Genomic DNA, 13,100 nt, shown 5'->3' with positions numbered 1-13,100 from the left:
ATCTATGGAACCGAATTGAAGACCCAGAATTGAACCCATGCACCTATGGTCACTTAATCTTTGACAAGAGTGCCCACTCTTACACAGCATAGTGCGTCATGTCTTCCCTAGAGCAATAAGGCTAGAAAACGCCGTGGGAAGAATACCAATAGGAAAGGAAGAAGTCAAACTTCCATAGACCCTAAAGATGACTCTTAGGTCTGATAAATACTTGCACAAAGTAGCAGGATACAAAATTAACATACATACATCTGGGCAGTGGTGGCACACACCTTTCATCCCAGCACTTGGAAGCAGAGGCAGGCGGATTTCTGAGTTCGAGGCCATCCTGGTCTATAGAGCAAGTTCCAGGACAGCCAGGGCTACACAGAGAAACCCTGTCTCGAAAAACAAAACAAAACAAAACAAAATTAACATACAAAAATCAGTTTTTCTGAACTTGACAAAAGAAAAAAGAAAAAAAAAGAAGAAAAAAGAAATCTGGAGAGAAAAATCTCATTTACTACATCTTCAACAAAAAGTACCAGATAGATAGTTAAACCTAATCAAGGAGATAAAAGACCTCCATGATAATAAAACTCGGAAACTATGGAATGGTTAAGATGCAGAAAGATGCAAAGTTCTCTTGTTCATGGGTTGGCGGAATCAATAGCTAGCTACACAACAAAAAGAAGATTTACAGACTCAATGTGGTCTTCGGTGAAATTCCAATATATTCTTCATATCATTAGGGAAAAAAAATCCTAAAATTCATATGGGCACAAAAAAACCTTGAGTAGCCAGAGATCAGCAAGGCATAGACTACTCCTTTTACTGTTTTACATGGAAGTACCATCTGGGACCCCTTGAGCAAAGAATTCAGTAAATCAAAAAATTGTTAGTAATAAAACTCCATTATCATTATAATCTTTTAATTAAAGCACTTGAACATTAAATAAATTTCTCCCAACCTGGGAACTGCAGTTAGTACATTCAATCTATGAAGCTATCACTGTAAAAAACGTAATTGCTGAGACCAAAGCCCAAACCAACCAAGCAAATCAAATTAGCTCTTTGCAAAAAAAAGAAAAAGAAAAAGAAAGGAAGGAGGAAACAAACCAACCAACCTCGGTTTTTCAATTCAAATGAAAGTTTGAACACCTTTGCCAACATCTCCCTTCTGAATTTTAACATAGAGTTCTGGAAACAGACTTTTGCATGAAGTTGCTAACTGAATAAAACAAGACTTTCCTACTCGGTATTCCCAAGCTTAACCTCACAAGGGAACACATTCTAGTGTGGTCTCCCTTCTCCCTCAGACTTGAGCCCAGTCACACATTCTGATGTCCCTGCTGCCACTAGGCCCTAGAGAGAGAAGACGGTGTGGGGACATTCCCTTTGCTTTCTACCAGCCTGTGTCTCTTCAAAGGATGTACTACGGGCACACAAAATAAGAGGGGACATAAGAGCTCTGATCTCTCCTGCCAGCCTGCTTTCTAGTTTCGGGTGCCACAGCAGAAGCAGAAACACCATTTCCGATGCCTTACTTACAGCTAACTCCACATAGATACATGGAAAGGCAGAGAGAGCCGCCAACCCCACAGCAGACAAGCAGAGTGTTGGTACAGTGAGACATCATCAAGTCAGTAAGTTTTACATCCCTGAATAGTGCACAGTAGTTAAGATTTCAGAGATGTGAAAATACAACTTTCTCAGGGGCAATGTTTGGAATGACAGATGCAAGAACAAAGGTAAAAAAGAGGGACTCACAGGGCTGTGATTTGGTCACGCCTGGGGAAATGGATGTTCTTGACACCTTCTGCATCTTTCTGCTTCTTGAAAATGTTCTCTGTTTCCCACTGATACCTAGACCCAAGATTTTAGTGTAGGCTGTAAATCAAATGGGTAGATGGTGCTTCTCTTACAACACTTGAGAAATGAGATATCATATTTATCTGCTGCTGCTGCTACAAAACAGTAATCCAAATCAATGTGCATTTCATTCCACAGGCTTTCCCCATCTGAGCACAGAGACTAGCATGTCTTTGCTGCTTTCTTTCTCAGGGGTTCACAGGAAGCCGCATGATGTTGACAGGTGCTCCAGTCTACAATCTCCCCTTGTAGAACTCTCAGGACACTGACCGAGTTCAAGTCTTGTGACTGGCACTCAGGCTGTCCCTGCCTCTTACAAGCTGCCTTGTGTTCTCCAAATTACAGCAGGGTTTTTTTTAATCAGGAACAACAGGCTCTTTTGTAGCTTTTCTCTCTGCCTGCTCCTAAAGGGCTCAATTGAGACCCGCCAAGCGAATTACCCCATCAATTATAACAAATAATGAGGGGACTAGTTATTCCTGCAAGTTCCTGCCTCTTGGATATAATGTAACATAATCTAGGAAGAGGTGTCATGTTCTACTCAATAGAAATCAGAGGTACCAGTTACTGTCACCACAAGAGAGGATTACAAGGACAAGGGTCCTTAGGGATTACCTCGGAACATTGCCTCCCATGGTACTCAAACCGAAATTAGCATGAAAGTTGTGAATATATATTAAAAAAAGGAAATGTTTTCTTCGAACTTAGAGTATAAAACTTCAAGGGCTTCTCCCAGCATAATCATTATTTAGTGACTAAAGAAATGTCAGGCAGGATGATGTAAAATCCACACTTGGCCTTGCTGATTTACTTGGCATGGAAGTCAACCGGGGATCTGAATTTAAATCCTCCATGGTAGCTGAAGTATGTTCTTCCACATACTGAAACCCTCCCTGATGACTGATATGTTCTTACTGTACACCAAAAACTTCTAGCACAGTGCCTCTGGGATCTAAGAAATGCTTTCATTCCCCCAGGCCTTTGCAGTTGGTGAGAAGGCTCAGCAGGTAATTATATCACACACCCTAACCCTGAACATCTGAACTCAATCACAGTGGAGGCAGAGAAATGCAGGTTGTCCTTTGACTTTCATATGTGTCCATGGTGTGTGTGAGTGAGCGTGTATACACACATACACACACACACACACACATACTCACAAAATAAATGAATAAAATGAAAGAGAAAAACACTAAAACAGACAAAATTAAACAACTAAACTACAGTTTGGGACACAGACTTTCTACAAATGGGCTGCACACAGCATCTTTTTTTAACTTTATTTTTTTATATTTTCTTTATTTACATTTCAAATATTCTCCCCTTTCCTAGTTTCCCCTCTGGAAAAAAAAAAAAACCCTATTCCCTCCCACAACCCCCTGCTCACAAACCCACCCTCTCCCACTTCCTGGCCTTGGAATTCCCCTACACTGGGTCATAGAACCTTCACAGGGCCAAGGACCTCTCCTCTCATTGATGACCGACCAGGCCATCCTCTGCTACATATGCAGCTAGAGCCCTGAGTCCCACCATGTGTACTCCTTGGTTGGTGGTTTAGTCCCTGGGAGCTCTGGGGGTAGTGATTAGAACATATTGTTGTTCCTCCTATCGGACTGCAACCCCCTTCAGCTCCTTGGGTCCTTTCTCTAACTCCTTCATTGGGCACCTTCCACTCAGTCCAATGGGTGGCAGTGAGCCTCCACCTCTGTATTAGTTGGGCACTGGCAGAGCCTCTCAAGAGACAGCTATATCAGGCTCCTGTCAGCCTGCACTGCTGGCATCCACAATAGTGTCTCGCTTTGGTGATAGTATATGGGAAGGATGCCCAGGTGGACCAGTCTCTGGATTGTCCTTCCTTCAGAGACTCCACATTTTGTCTCTGCAACTCCTTCCATGGGTATTTTGATCCCTCTTCTAAGAAGAATCAAAGTATCCATACTTTGCTCTTCCTTCTTCTTGAGTTTCTTGTGATTTGTGGATTATCTCTTGGGTATTCTGAGCTTCTGGGCTAATATCCACTTATCAGTGAGTGGATAACATGTGTGTTTTTTATGATTGGGTTACCTCACTCAGGATGATATTCTCCAAATCCATCCATTTCCCTAAGAATTTCATAAATTCATTGTTTTTAATAGCTGAGTAGTATGCCATTGTGTAAATTTACCACATTTTCTGTATCCATTCCTCTGTTGAAAGACATCTGGGTTCTTCCCAGCTTCTGGCTATTACAAACAAGGCTGCTATGAACATAGGGGAGCATGTTTCCCTATTACATGTTGGAGCATCTTCTGTGTATATGCCCAGGAGTGGTATAGCTGGGTCCTCCAGTAGTACTATGTCCAATTTTCTGAGGAACCGCCAAACTGATTTCCAGAGTGGTTGTAGAAGCTTGCAATCCCACCAACAATGAAGGAGTGTTCCTCTTTATCCATAACCTCGCCAGCAGCTGCTGTCACCTGAGTTTTCATCCTAGCCATTCTGACTAGTGTGAGGTGGAATCTCAGGGTTGTTTTGATTTGCATTTCACTGACGACTAAGGATGTTGAACATTTCTTTAGGTGCTTCTCAGCCATTCGGTATTCATCAGTTGAGAATTCTTTGTTTAGCTCTGTACCCCATTTTTAATGGAGTTATTTGGTTCTCTGGAGTCTAACTTCTTTGAGTTCTTTACATATATTGGATATTAACCTTCTATCAGATGGAAGATTGGTAAAGATCTTTTCCCAGTCTGTTGGTTGGCTTTTCATCCTATTGACAGTGTCCTTTGCCTTACAGAAGCTTTGCAATTTTATGAGGTCCCATTTGTCAATTCTTGATCTTAGAGCACAAGCTATTGGTGTTCTGTTCAGGAATTTTTCCTCTGTACCCATGTGCTTGAGGCTCTTCCCCACTTTCTTTTCTATTAGTCTCAGTGTATCTGGTTTTATGTGGAGATCTTTGAAACACTTGGACTTGAGCTTGTACAAGGAGATAGGAATGGATCAATTTTCATTCTTCTACATGCTGACTGCCAGGTGAGCCAGGAACATTTGTTGAAAATGCTGTCTTTTTCCACTGGATGGTTTTAGCTCCTTTGTCAAAGATCAAGTGTCCATGGGTGTGTGGGTTCATTTTTGGGTCTTCAATTCTATTCCATTGATCTACCTGCCTGTCACTGTAACAATACCATGCAGTTTTTATCACAAGTGCTCTGTAGTACAGCTTGAGGTCAGGGAGTTCTTTTATTGTTGGGAATAGTTTTCACTATTCTAGGTGTTTTATTATTTCAGATAAATTTGGAAATTGCTCTTTCTATCTCTGTAAAGAATTGAGTTGGAATTTTGATGGGGATTGCATTGAATCTATAGATTGCTTTTGGCAAGATGGCCATTTTTACTGTATTAATCCTGCCAATCCATGAGCATGGGAGATCTTTACATCTTCTGAGATCTTCTTCGATTTCTTTCTTCAGAAACTTGAAGATCTTGTCATACAAATCTTTCACTTGCTTAGTTAGAGTCACACCAAGGTATATTATATTATTTGTGACTATTGTGAAGGGGTTGTTTCCCTAATTTCTTTCTCAGTCGGTTTATCCTTTGTGTAGAGAAAGGCCACTGATTTGCTTGAGTTAATTTTATATCCAGCTACTTTGCTGAAGTTGTTTATCAGGTTTAGGAGCTCTCTGGTGCAATTTTGGGGTCACTTAAATATACTATCATATAATCAGCAAATAGCGATAATTTGACTTCTTCCTTTCCAATTCATATCCCTTTGATCTCCTTTGGTTGTCTAATTGCTATGGCTAGGACTTCAAGTACAATATTGAATAGGTAAGGAGAGAGTGGGCAGCCTTGTCTAGTCCCTGATTTTAGTAAGATTGCTTCAAGTTTCTCTCCATTTAGTTTGATGTTGGCTACTGGTTTGCTGTATATTGCTTTTACTATGTTTAGGTATGGGCCTTGAATTCCTGATCTTTCCAAGACTTTTATCATCAAGGGGTGTTGGATTTTGTCAAATGCTTTCTCAGCATCTAATGAAATGGTCATATTTTTTCCTTTGAGTTTTTTTATATAGTGGATTGGATTTCAGTATATTAAACCATTCCTGCATCCCTGGGATGAAGCCTGCATGATCATGATGGATGGTCATTTTGATGTGTTCTTTGATTCAGTTTGCAAGAATTTTATTGAGTATTTTTGCATCAATATTCATAAGGGAAATTGGTCTGAAGTTCTCTTTCTTTGTTGGCTTTTTGTATAGTTTATGTATCAGAGTAATTATGGCTACATAGAACGAATTGGGTAGAGTTCCTTCTGTTTCTATTTTGTGGAATAGTTTGAGGAGTATTGGTATTGGGTCTTCTTTGAAGGTCTGATAAAACTCTGCGCTAAACCCATCTGGTCCTGGGTTTTTTTGGCTGGGAAGATTATTAATGACTGTTCCTATTTCCTTAGGAGATATGGGACTGTTTAGATCATTTATCTGATCTTGATTTAACTTTTGTACCTGGTATCTGTCTAGAAAATCATCCATTTCATCCAGGTTTTCCAGTTTTGTTGAGTATAGGCTTTTGTAGTAGGATCTCATGATTTTTTGGATTTCCTCAGTGTCTGTTGTTATGCCTCCCTTTTCATTTCTGATTTTGTTAATTAGGATACTGTCTCTGTGCCCTCTGGTTAGTCTGGCTAAGGGTTTACCTATTTTGTTGATTTTCTCAAAGAACCAGCTCCTGGTTTTGTTGATTCTTTATATAGTTCTCTTTGTTTCCACTTGATTGATTTCAACCCTGAGTTTGATTATTTCCTGCCATTGACTCCTCTTGGGTGAATTTGCTTCTTTTTATTCTAGAGCTTTCAGATGTGCTGTCAAACTGTTAGTGTACACTCCCTCCAGTTTCTTTTTGGAGTCGCTCAGAGCTATGAGTTTTCCTTTTAGAATTGCTTTCATTGTGTCCCATAAGTTTGGGTATGTTGTGGCTTCATTTTCATTAAACTCTAAAAATTCTTTAATTTCTTTCTTTATTTCTTCTTTGACCAAGTTATCATTGAGTAGAGCATTGTTCAGCTTCCACATGTATGTGGGTTTTCTATTGTTTATGCTGCTATTGAGTACCAGCCTTAGTCCATGGTGATCTCATAGGATGTATGGAATTATTTTAATCTTCTTGTATCTGTTGAAGCCTGTTTTGTAGCCAATTATATGGTCAATTTTGGAGAAGGTACCATGAGGTGCTGAGAAGATATATCTTTTTGTCTTAGGATAAAAAGTTCTATAGATATCTGTTAAATCCATCTCTCTCATAACTTCTGTTAGTTTCACTGTGTCTCTGTTTAGTTTCTGTTTCCATGATCTGTCCATTGCTGAGAGTGGGGTGTTAAAGTCTCCCACTATTATTGTGTGGGGGTCAATGTGCACTTTGAGCTTTAGTAAAGTTTCTTTTATGAATATGGATGCCCTTGCATTTGGAGCAAAGATGTTTAGAATTGAGAGTTCTTCTTGGTAGATTTTACCTTTGATGAGTATGAAGTGTCCTTCCTTATCTTTTTTGATAATTTTAGGTTGAAAGTCAATTTTATTTGATATTAGAATGGCTACTCCATCTTGTTTCTTGGGACCATTTGCTTGGAAAATTCTTTTTCAGCCTTTTACTCTAAGGTAGTGTCTGTCTTTGTCACTGAGGTGGGTTTCCTGTATGCAGAAAAATTTGGGATCCTGTTTATGTAACCAGTCTGATAGTCTATGTCTTTTTATTGGAGAATTGAGTCCATTGATATTAATATATATTATGGAAAAGTAATTGTTGCTTCCTGTTATTTTTGTTGGTAGAGTTGGAATTCTGTTCATGTGCCTATTTTCTTTTAGGTTTGTTGAAAGAAGATTACTTTCTTACTTTTTCTAGGGTGTAGTTTCCCTCCTTGCGTTGGAGTTTTCCATCTATTATCATTTGTAGGGCTGGATTTGTGCAAAGATATTGTATAAATTTGGTTTTGTCATGGAATACTTTGTTTTCTCCACCTATGGTAATTGAGAATTTTGCTGGGTTTGGTAGCCTGGGCTTGCATTTTTAGTCTCTTAGGGTTTGTATAATACCAGCCCAGGATCTTCTAGTTTTCATAGTCTCTGGCAAGAAGTTGTGTAATTCTGATAGGTCTGCCTTTATATGTTACTTGGCTTTTTTCCTTTACTGCTTTTAATATTCTTTCTTTGTTTTGTGCATTTAGTGTTTTGGTTATTATGTGATAGAAGAAATTTCTTTCTAGTCCAAACTATTTGGAGTTCTGTAGGCTTCTATAATTTTGTTGAAGATATTTACTGGCCTTTTAAGTTGAAAGTCTTCACTCTCTTCTATACCTATTACCCTTAGGCTTGGTCTTCTCATTGTGTCCTGGATTTCCTGGATGTTTTGGGTTAGGTTCTTTTTGCATTTTGTGTTTTCTTTGACGGTTGTGTCAATATTTTCTATGGTATCTTCTGCACCTGAGATTCTCTTTTCTATCTCTTGTATTGTGTTGGTGATGCTTGCATCTATGGCTCCTAACTTCTTTCCTAGGTTTTCTATCTCCAGAGTCGTCTCCCTTTGTGATTTTTTTATTGTTTCTATTTCCATTTTTAGATCCAGGATGATATTCTTCGATTCCTTCACCTGTTTGGTTGTGTTTTCCTGTAATTCTCTAAGGGATTTTTGTGTTTCCTCTTTAAGGGCTTCTACCTGTTTACCTGTGTTCACTTATATTTCCTTAAGGGACTTACTTACACCCTTCTTAAATTCCTCTATCAGCATCATGAGATATGATTTCAAATCCAAACCTTGCTTTTCTGTTGTGTTGGGGTATCCAGGGCTTGCTCTGGTGGGAGTACTGGGTTCTGATGACGCCAAGTAGTCTTGGTTTCTATTGGTAAAATTCTTGCATTTGTCTTTCGCCATCTGTTAATCTCTGGTGTTAGATGTTCTTGCTGTCTCTGGCTGGAGGTTACTCCTCCTGTGGGTCTGTAAGCCTGTATCAGCACTCCTGAGAGACCAGCTCTCTCCTGGCAAGATCTGTGCACAGAGGGCTATGAAACAGCCCCACCTCCTGGGTGCAGATGGATGCAGGAAGGACCCTGTCCCAGCTGCTCTGCTGCTTCTGCTGCCTGTGCCTCCTGGCTGGCCCTGCCTTCACTGCACAGCTTCTTGTTTCATCTAAGCTGTATCTCTGAGTTCCATCTCTCTCCTAACAGCTGATACCTGAAGAGGCCTTTATACTGCCCCAGGAAATACTGTTCTTTCTGGAATCCTTGTAATTCTCAGAATTCTCTCTGATGCCAAATAAGGTAGTAAATCAGCAATACCCCAGAGTGGATGGAAACCCGGTCTCTTAGTCCACTGTTCTTCTTGTCATTTGCTCTCAAGGAGAAGGAGAAGTTTAACTAGAGAGAGAAGGAACGACCAATCAGCACACGCCTAGCTATGACTGTTGCTGGTTTATAAAAACCCTTTGCTCAGGAATAGAGTGAAAAGGTTAAGGAGATCACAGTGATACCTCTGACTCTGGCCGTATGTAGACTGGACACAGAAAAGCATGGCCAGAGGTTGAGAGTGCTGTGCAATCAAGTTAGACTGGGTTTTCAGACCTTAAGAATGAGAATTCTTCAGAAAATTCTGAAAGACCATTGGAGTACATACAGTAATCAAGTACCATTTCCTGTGTGTCCATTCAATCTACCACCTTAGATTTCATATATTATATCTGGGACTCCTGTTTCTATAAAAACAAATTCCCAAGGGGAAAAAAATCAAGAAGTCATTCATAAGGCTTCTAGCAAAATAATGATTGAAATTTTAATCTGCACTACTAGCTGCAGGTACTCAAGGAATAACAACAACCATGGGAGCCATGAAATAAGAGGAAAGAAACACACAGTCCTTGACTGACACAACTAATAGTACTGAGAGTCCACACGGACAACTCTAGCATTTCTATACACTGCCACATCCCTCTACATGTTGGATTGGAGAGAAGCTGATTTACTCCTTACATCATTTGTCCCTCTTGGACAGCTTAAAAGATGCATCACACTGATTCTCAGTATAACTTCTCTTGTGATCAACAAAAAGGATGCTTTAACAACTGTTGTATCTGTGGTCTCTCTTCACACAGGACTCTAAGCCATTCTCCTGTGCCACTCCATCCCATCTTCTGAGAAAGATTCTCAAAGATTTAGAAAAGGGTACATCAACAGGACTATCAAGGAAATAGTGCACATAGCAGACCACATGAGTAAATCTCAACAACAGAGGAAAATAAAGAAACCAAGGCTTCAGCTGGGAGTTCAGCTACTATACAATACAAAAATCGATGATGGAAAAATTGATGGAAATTGCGTCTGTCCTCCCCCAACTTCCCAGCATGCATGTGTGGTCCTTCCTATTACCACCTCCTGAACATTCATATTGTCCATGATCACAGATTTCACAGATCACACCCTAGACTTCTCTGTCTACCAAAACAAGTTCCCAAAGAAGAATGAGGAAGTCATTTATATGGCCTATAAAAAAGATTAATCTTTTGAAAAAAATTAATTATACATTGACAAATTAGAGTTGCATATGTTTATTTGGTACAAAGCGACTTTGTCATTTATAGATACAATACTGAATAGTTAAATCAAGTTAATGGATGTATCCATCATTTCAGATACCTAACATTTTTGGAGAAAACTTCTGAAGTGGAATCACTTAGCACTTCTGAAATGTAAGCTGCATCATTTGTCAATTCTTAAAGTTAGCATACAAATTAGTAGGTTCCATTATGGCATTTTTTCCTTTTTTTATTAGATATTTTCTTTATTTACATTTAACATGTTATCTCCTTTCCTCATTTCCCCTCCCAAAGCCCCCCTTTCCCACACCCCCTCACCTGTTCACTAACCCACCCACTCCTGCTTCCCTGTCCTGGCATTCCCCTACACTGGGGTATCATGCCTTCTCAGGACCAAGATCCTCTCTTCTCATTGATGTCCCACAAGGCTATTCTCTGCTACATATACAGCTAGAGCCATGGGTCTCTCCATGTGTACTCTTTGGTTGGTGGTTTAGTCCCTAGGAGCTCTGGGGGTACTGGATAGTTCATATTGTTGTTCCTCCTATGGGGCTGCAAACCCCTTCAGTACCTAGGGTCCTTTTTCTAGCTCCTCCATTGGGGACCCTGTGCTCAGTCCAATGGATGACTACAAGCATCCACTTCTGTGTTTGTCAGGCTCTGGCAGTGCCTCTTAGGAGACAGCTATTATCAGGCTCCTGTCAGCAAGCACTTGTTGGCATCCACAATAGTATCTGGGTTTGGTGACTGTATGTGGTTTGGATCCCCCAGGTGGAGCAGTCTCTGGATTGTCATTCCTTCAGTCTCTGCTCCATACTTTGTCTCTGTATCCCCTTCCATGAGGATTCTGATCCCCCTTCTAAGAAGGATTGAAGAATTCACACTTTGGTCTTCCTTCTTCTTGAGCTTCATGTGGTCTGTGAATTGTATCTTGGGTATTCCGAACTTCTGGGCTAATATCCACTTATCAGTGAGTACATACCATGTGTGTTCTTTTGTGATTGGTTTACCTCACTCAGGATGATATTTTCTAATTCCATCCATTTACCTAAAATTTCATGAATTCATTGGTTTTAATAGCTGAGTAGTACTCCATTGTGTAAATTTACCACATTTTCTGTATCCATTCCTCTGTTGAAGGACATCTGGGTTCTTTCCAGCTTCTGGCTATTATAAATAAGGTTGCTATGAACATAGTGAAGCATGAGTCCTTATTACATGTTGGAGCATCTTCTGGGTATATGTCCGGGAGTGGTATAGCTGGGTCTTCATGTAGTAATATGTCCAATGTTCTGAGGCACTGCCAAACTGACTTCCAGAGTGGTTGTACCAGCTTATAATCCCACCAGCAATGAAGGAGTGTTCCTCTTTCTCCATAGCCTTGCCAGAATCTGCTGTCCCCTGAGTTTTTTATCTTACCCATTCTGACTGGTGAGAGGTGGAATCTCAGGGTTGTTTTGATTTGCATTCCCCTGATGACTAAGGATGTTGAACATTTCACTAGATGCTTCTCAGCCATTCGGTATTTCTCAGTTGAGAATTCTTTGCTTAGCTCTGCACCCCATTTTTAATAGGGTTATTTAGTTCTCTGGAGCCTAACTTCTTGAGTTCTTTATGTTCATGTATATTTTGTCCCAATCTATGTTCTTCCCCCTCCCTCTTCCCCTCCCCTTTCCCTGTGGGGAGCCATGAAGCTGGACAGGCATTCGCCATGGCAAGATGGCGCCTACTTCTGCTGTCGAGTAAACAACTGTTTGTGCATGTGCGTAGAGAACTGTTTGCACATGTGTGTAGAGTGAAAAGATGCCATGTCACAGCCCATTCTGGGGCGTTACGTAGGGTAATGAGCAAACAGCCAATCATGGGCAGACACGCCACGCTGTGGGCAGATATGCCGCACTGTGGTGTATATAAGCAGTGCGGATTTTGGGCTCGACCCTTTTTCCCTATAGATGAAGACAAATAAACGTTGCTACAGAAGGAACCTAGTGTCCGCGTGTCTTCTTGCTGGCGAGACGACTGCGCGGGCTACATTTCTCCCTCCCTTTCCTCTGCCCCACTTGCTGACATCTTCCTACATAGCAGCCTCCCTTCTGTTCCCTTTCGTATTACATTACCCTTTCTTTCTTTATCTCTCATTGTGCCATTTCTACTTTCATGACCTAAACGCATACTCACATATTTAAATACACATATACACAAGCTCTGCATATGAAAGAAAAGCAAGTGTCACTTTTCTAAATCTGGATTATTTCACTTAACATAATGATTTCTGCTTATTCAAGTGTTGTGGTTTCCTTTTTCCCTGCATCTAAATAAAGCTCCATCTTGTATGTGGACCACATTTTCCTGATGCATGTATTCCTTGATGAACATCTAGACTGATTTCATTTCTTAGCTATTTTTGAGTAGTGTAGCAATACATCTCATTGTGCAAGAGTCTCTGTGGTGTGTTGATTTAGAGTCAGCCAAGTATAGATCCAGACTGGACTGTCTAGATCCTATGGTACTTGTGTTTTTAGTTATTTAAGAAACCCCTGCATTGGTTTCCATATTGACTGCACCAGTCTGCATCCCTTTGAACAACGGGGGTTCTTTGCCAGCACTTGTTGACATTTGTTGTGGTCTCCCTCCCCAAAGCCTGGACAGTAACGTAGCGTTGTGGAAGCGGCTACATTCAGTAGCTCC

At 40.4% G+C, this 13,100-nt stretch overlaps 1 pseudogene; it reads left to right on the top strand.

Annotated features, from left to right (window-relative positions):
• Positions 1–13,100, top strand: part of LOC116084174 — a 72,895-nt pseudogene that overhangs the window by 58,736 nt on the left and 1,059 nt on the right.

This window comes from Mastomys coucha, unplaced genomic scaffold (assembly GCF_008632895.1).
Source record: "Mastomys coucha isolate ucsf_1 unplaced genomic scaffold, UCSF_Mcou_1 pScaffold9, whole genome shotgun sequence".
In the NCBI taxonomy this organism is placed as follows: domain Eukaryota; kingdom Metazoa; phylum Chordata; class Mammalia; order Rodentia; family Muridae; genus Mastomys; species Mastomys coucha.
Note: the sequence above shows the minus strand (reverse complement) of the source record. Positions and strands in the feature narration are given on the sequence as shown.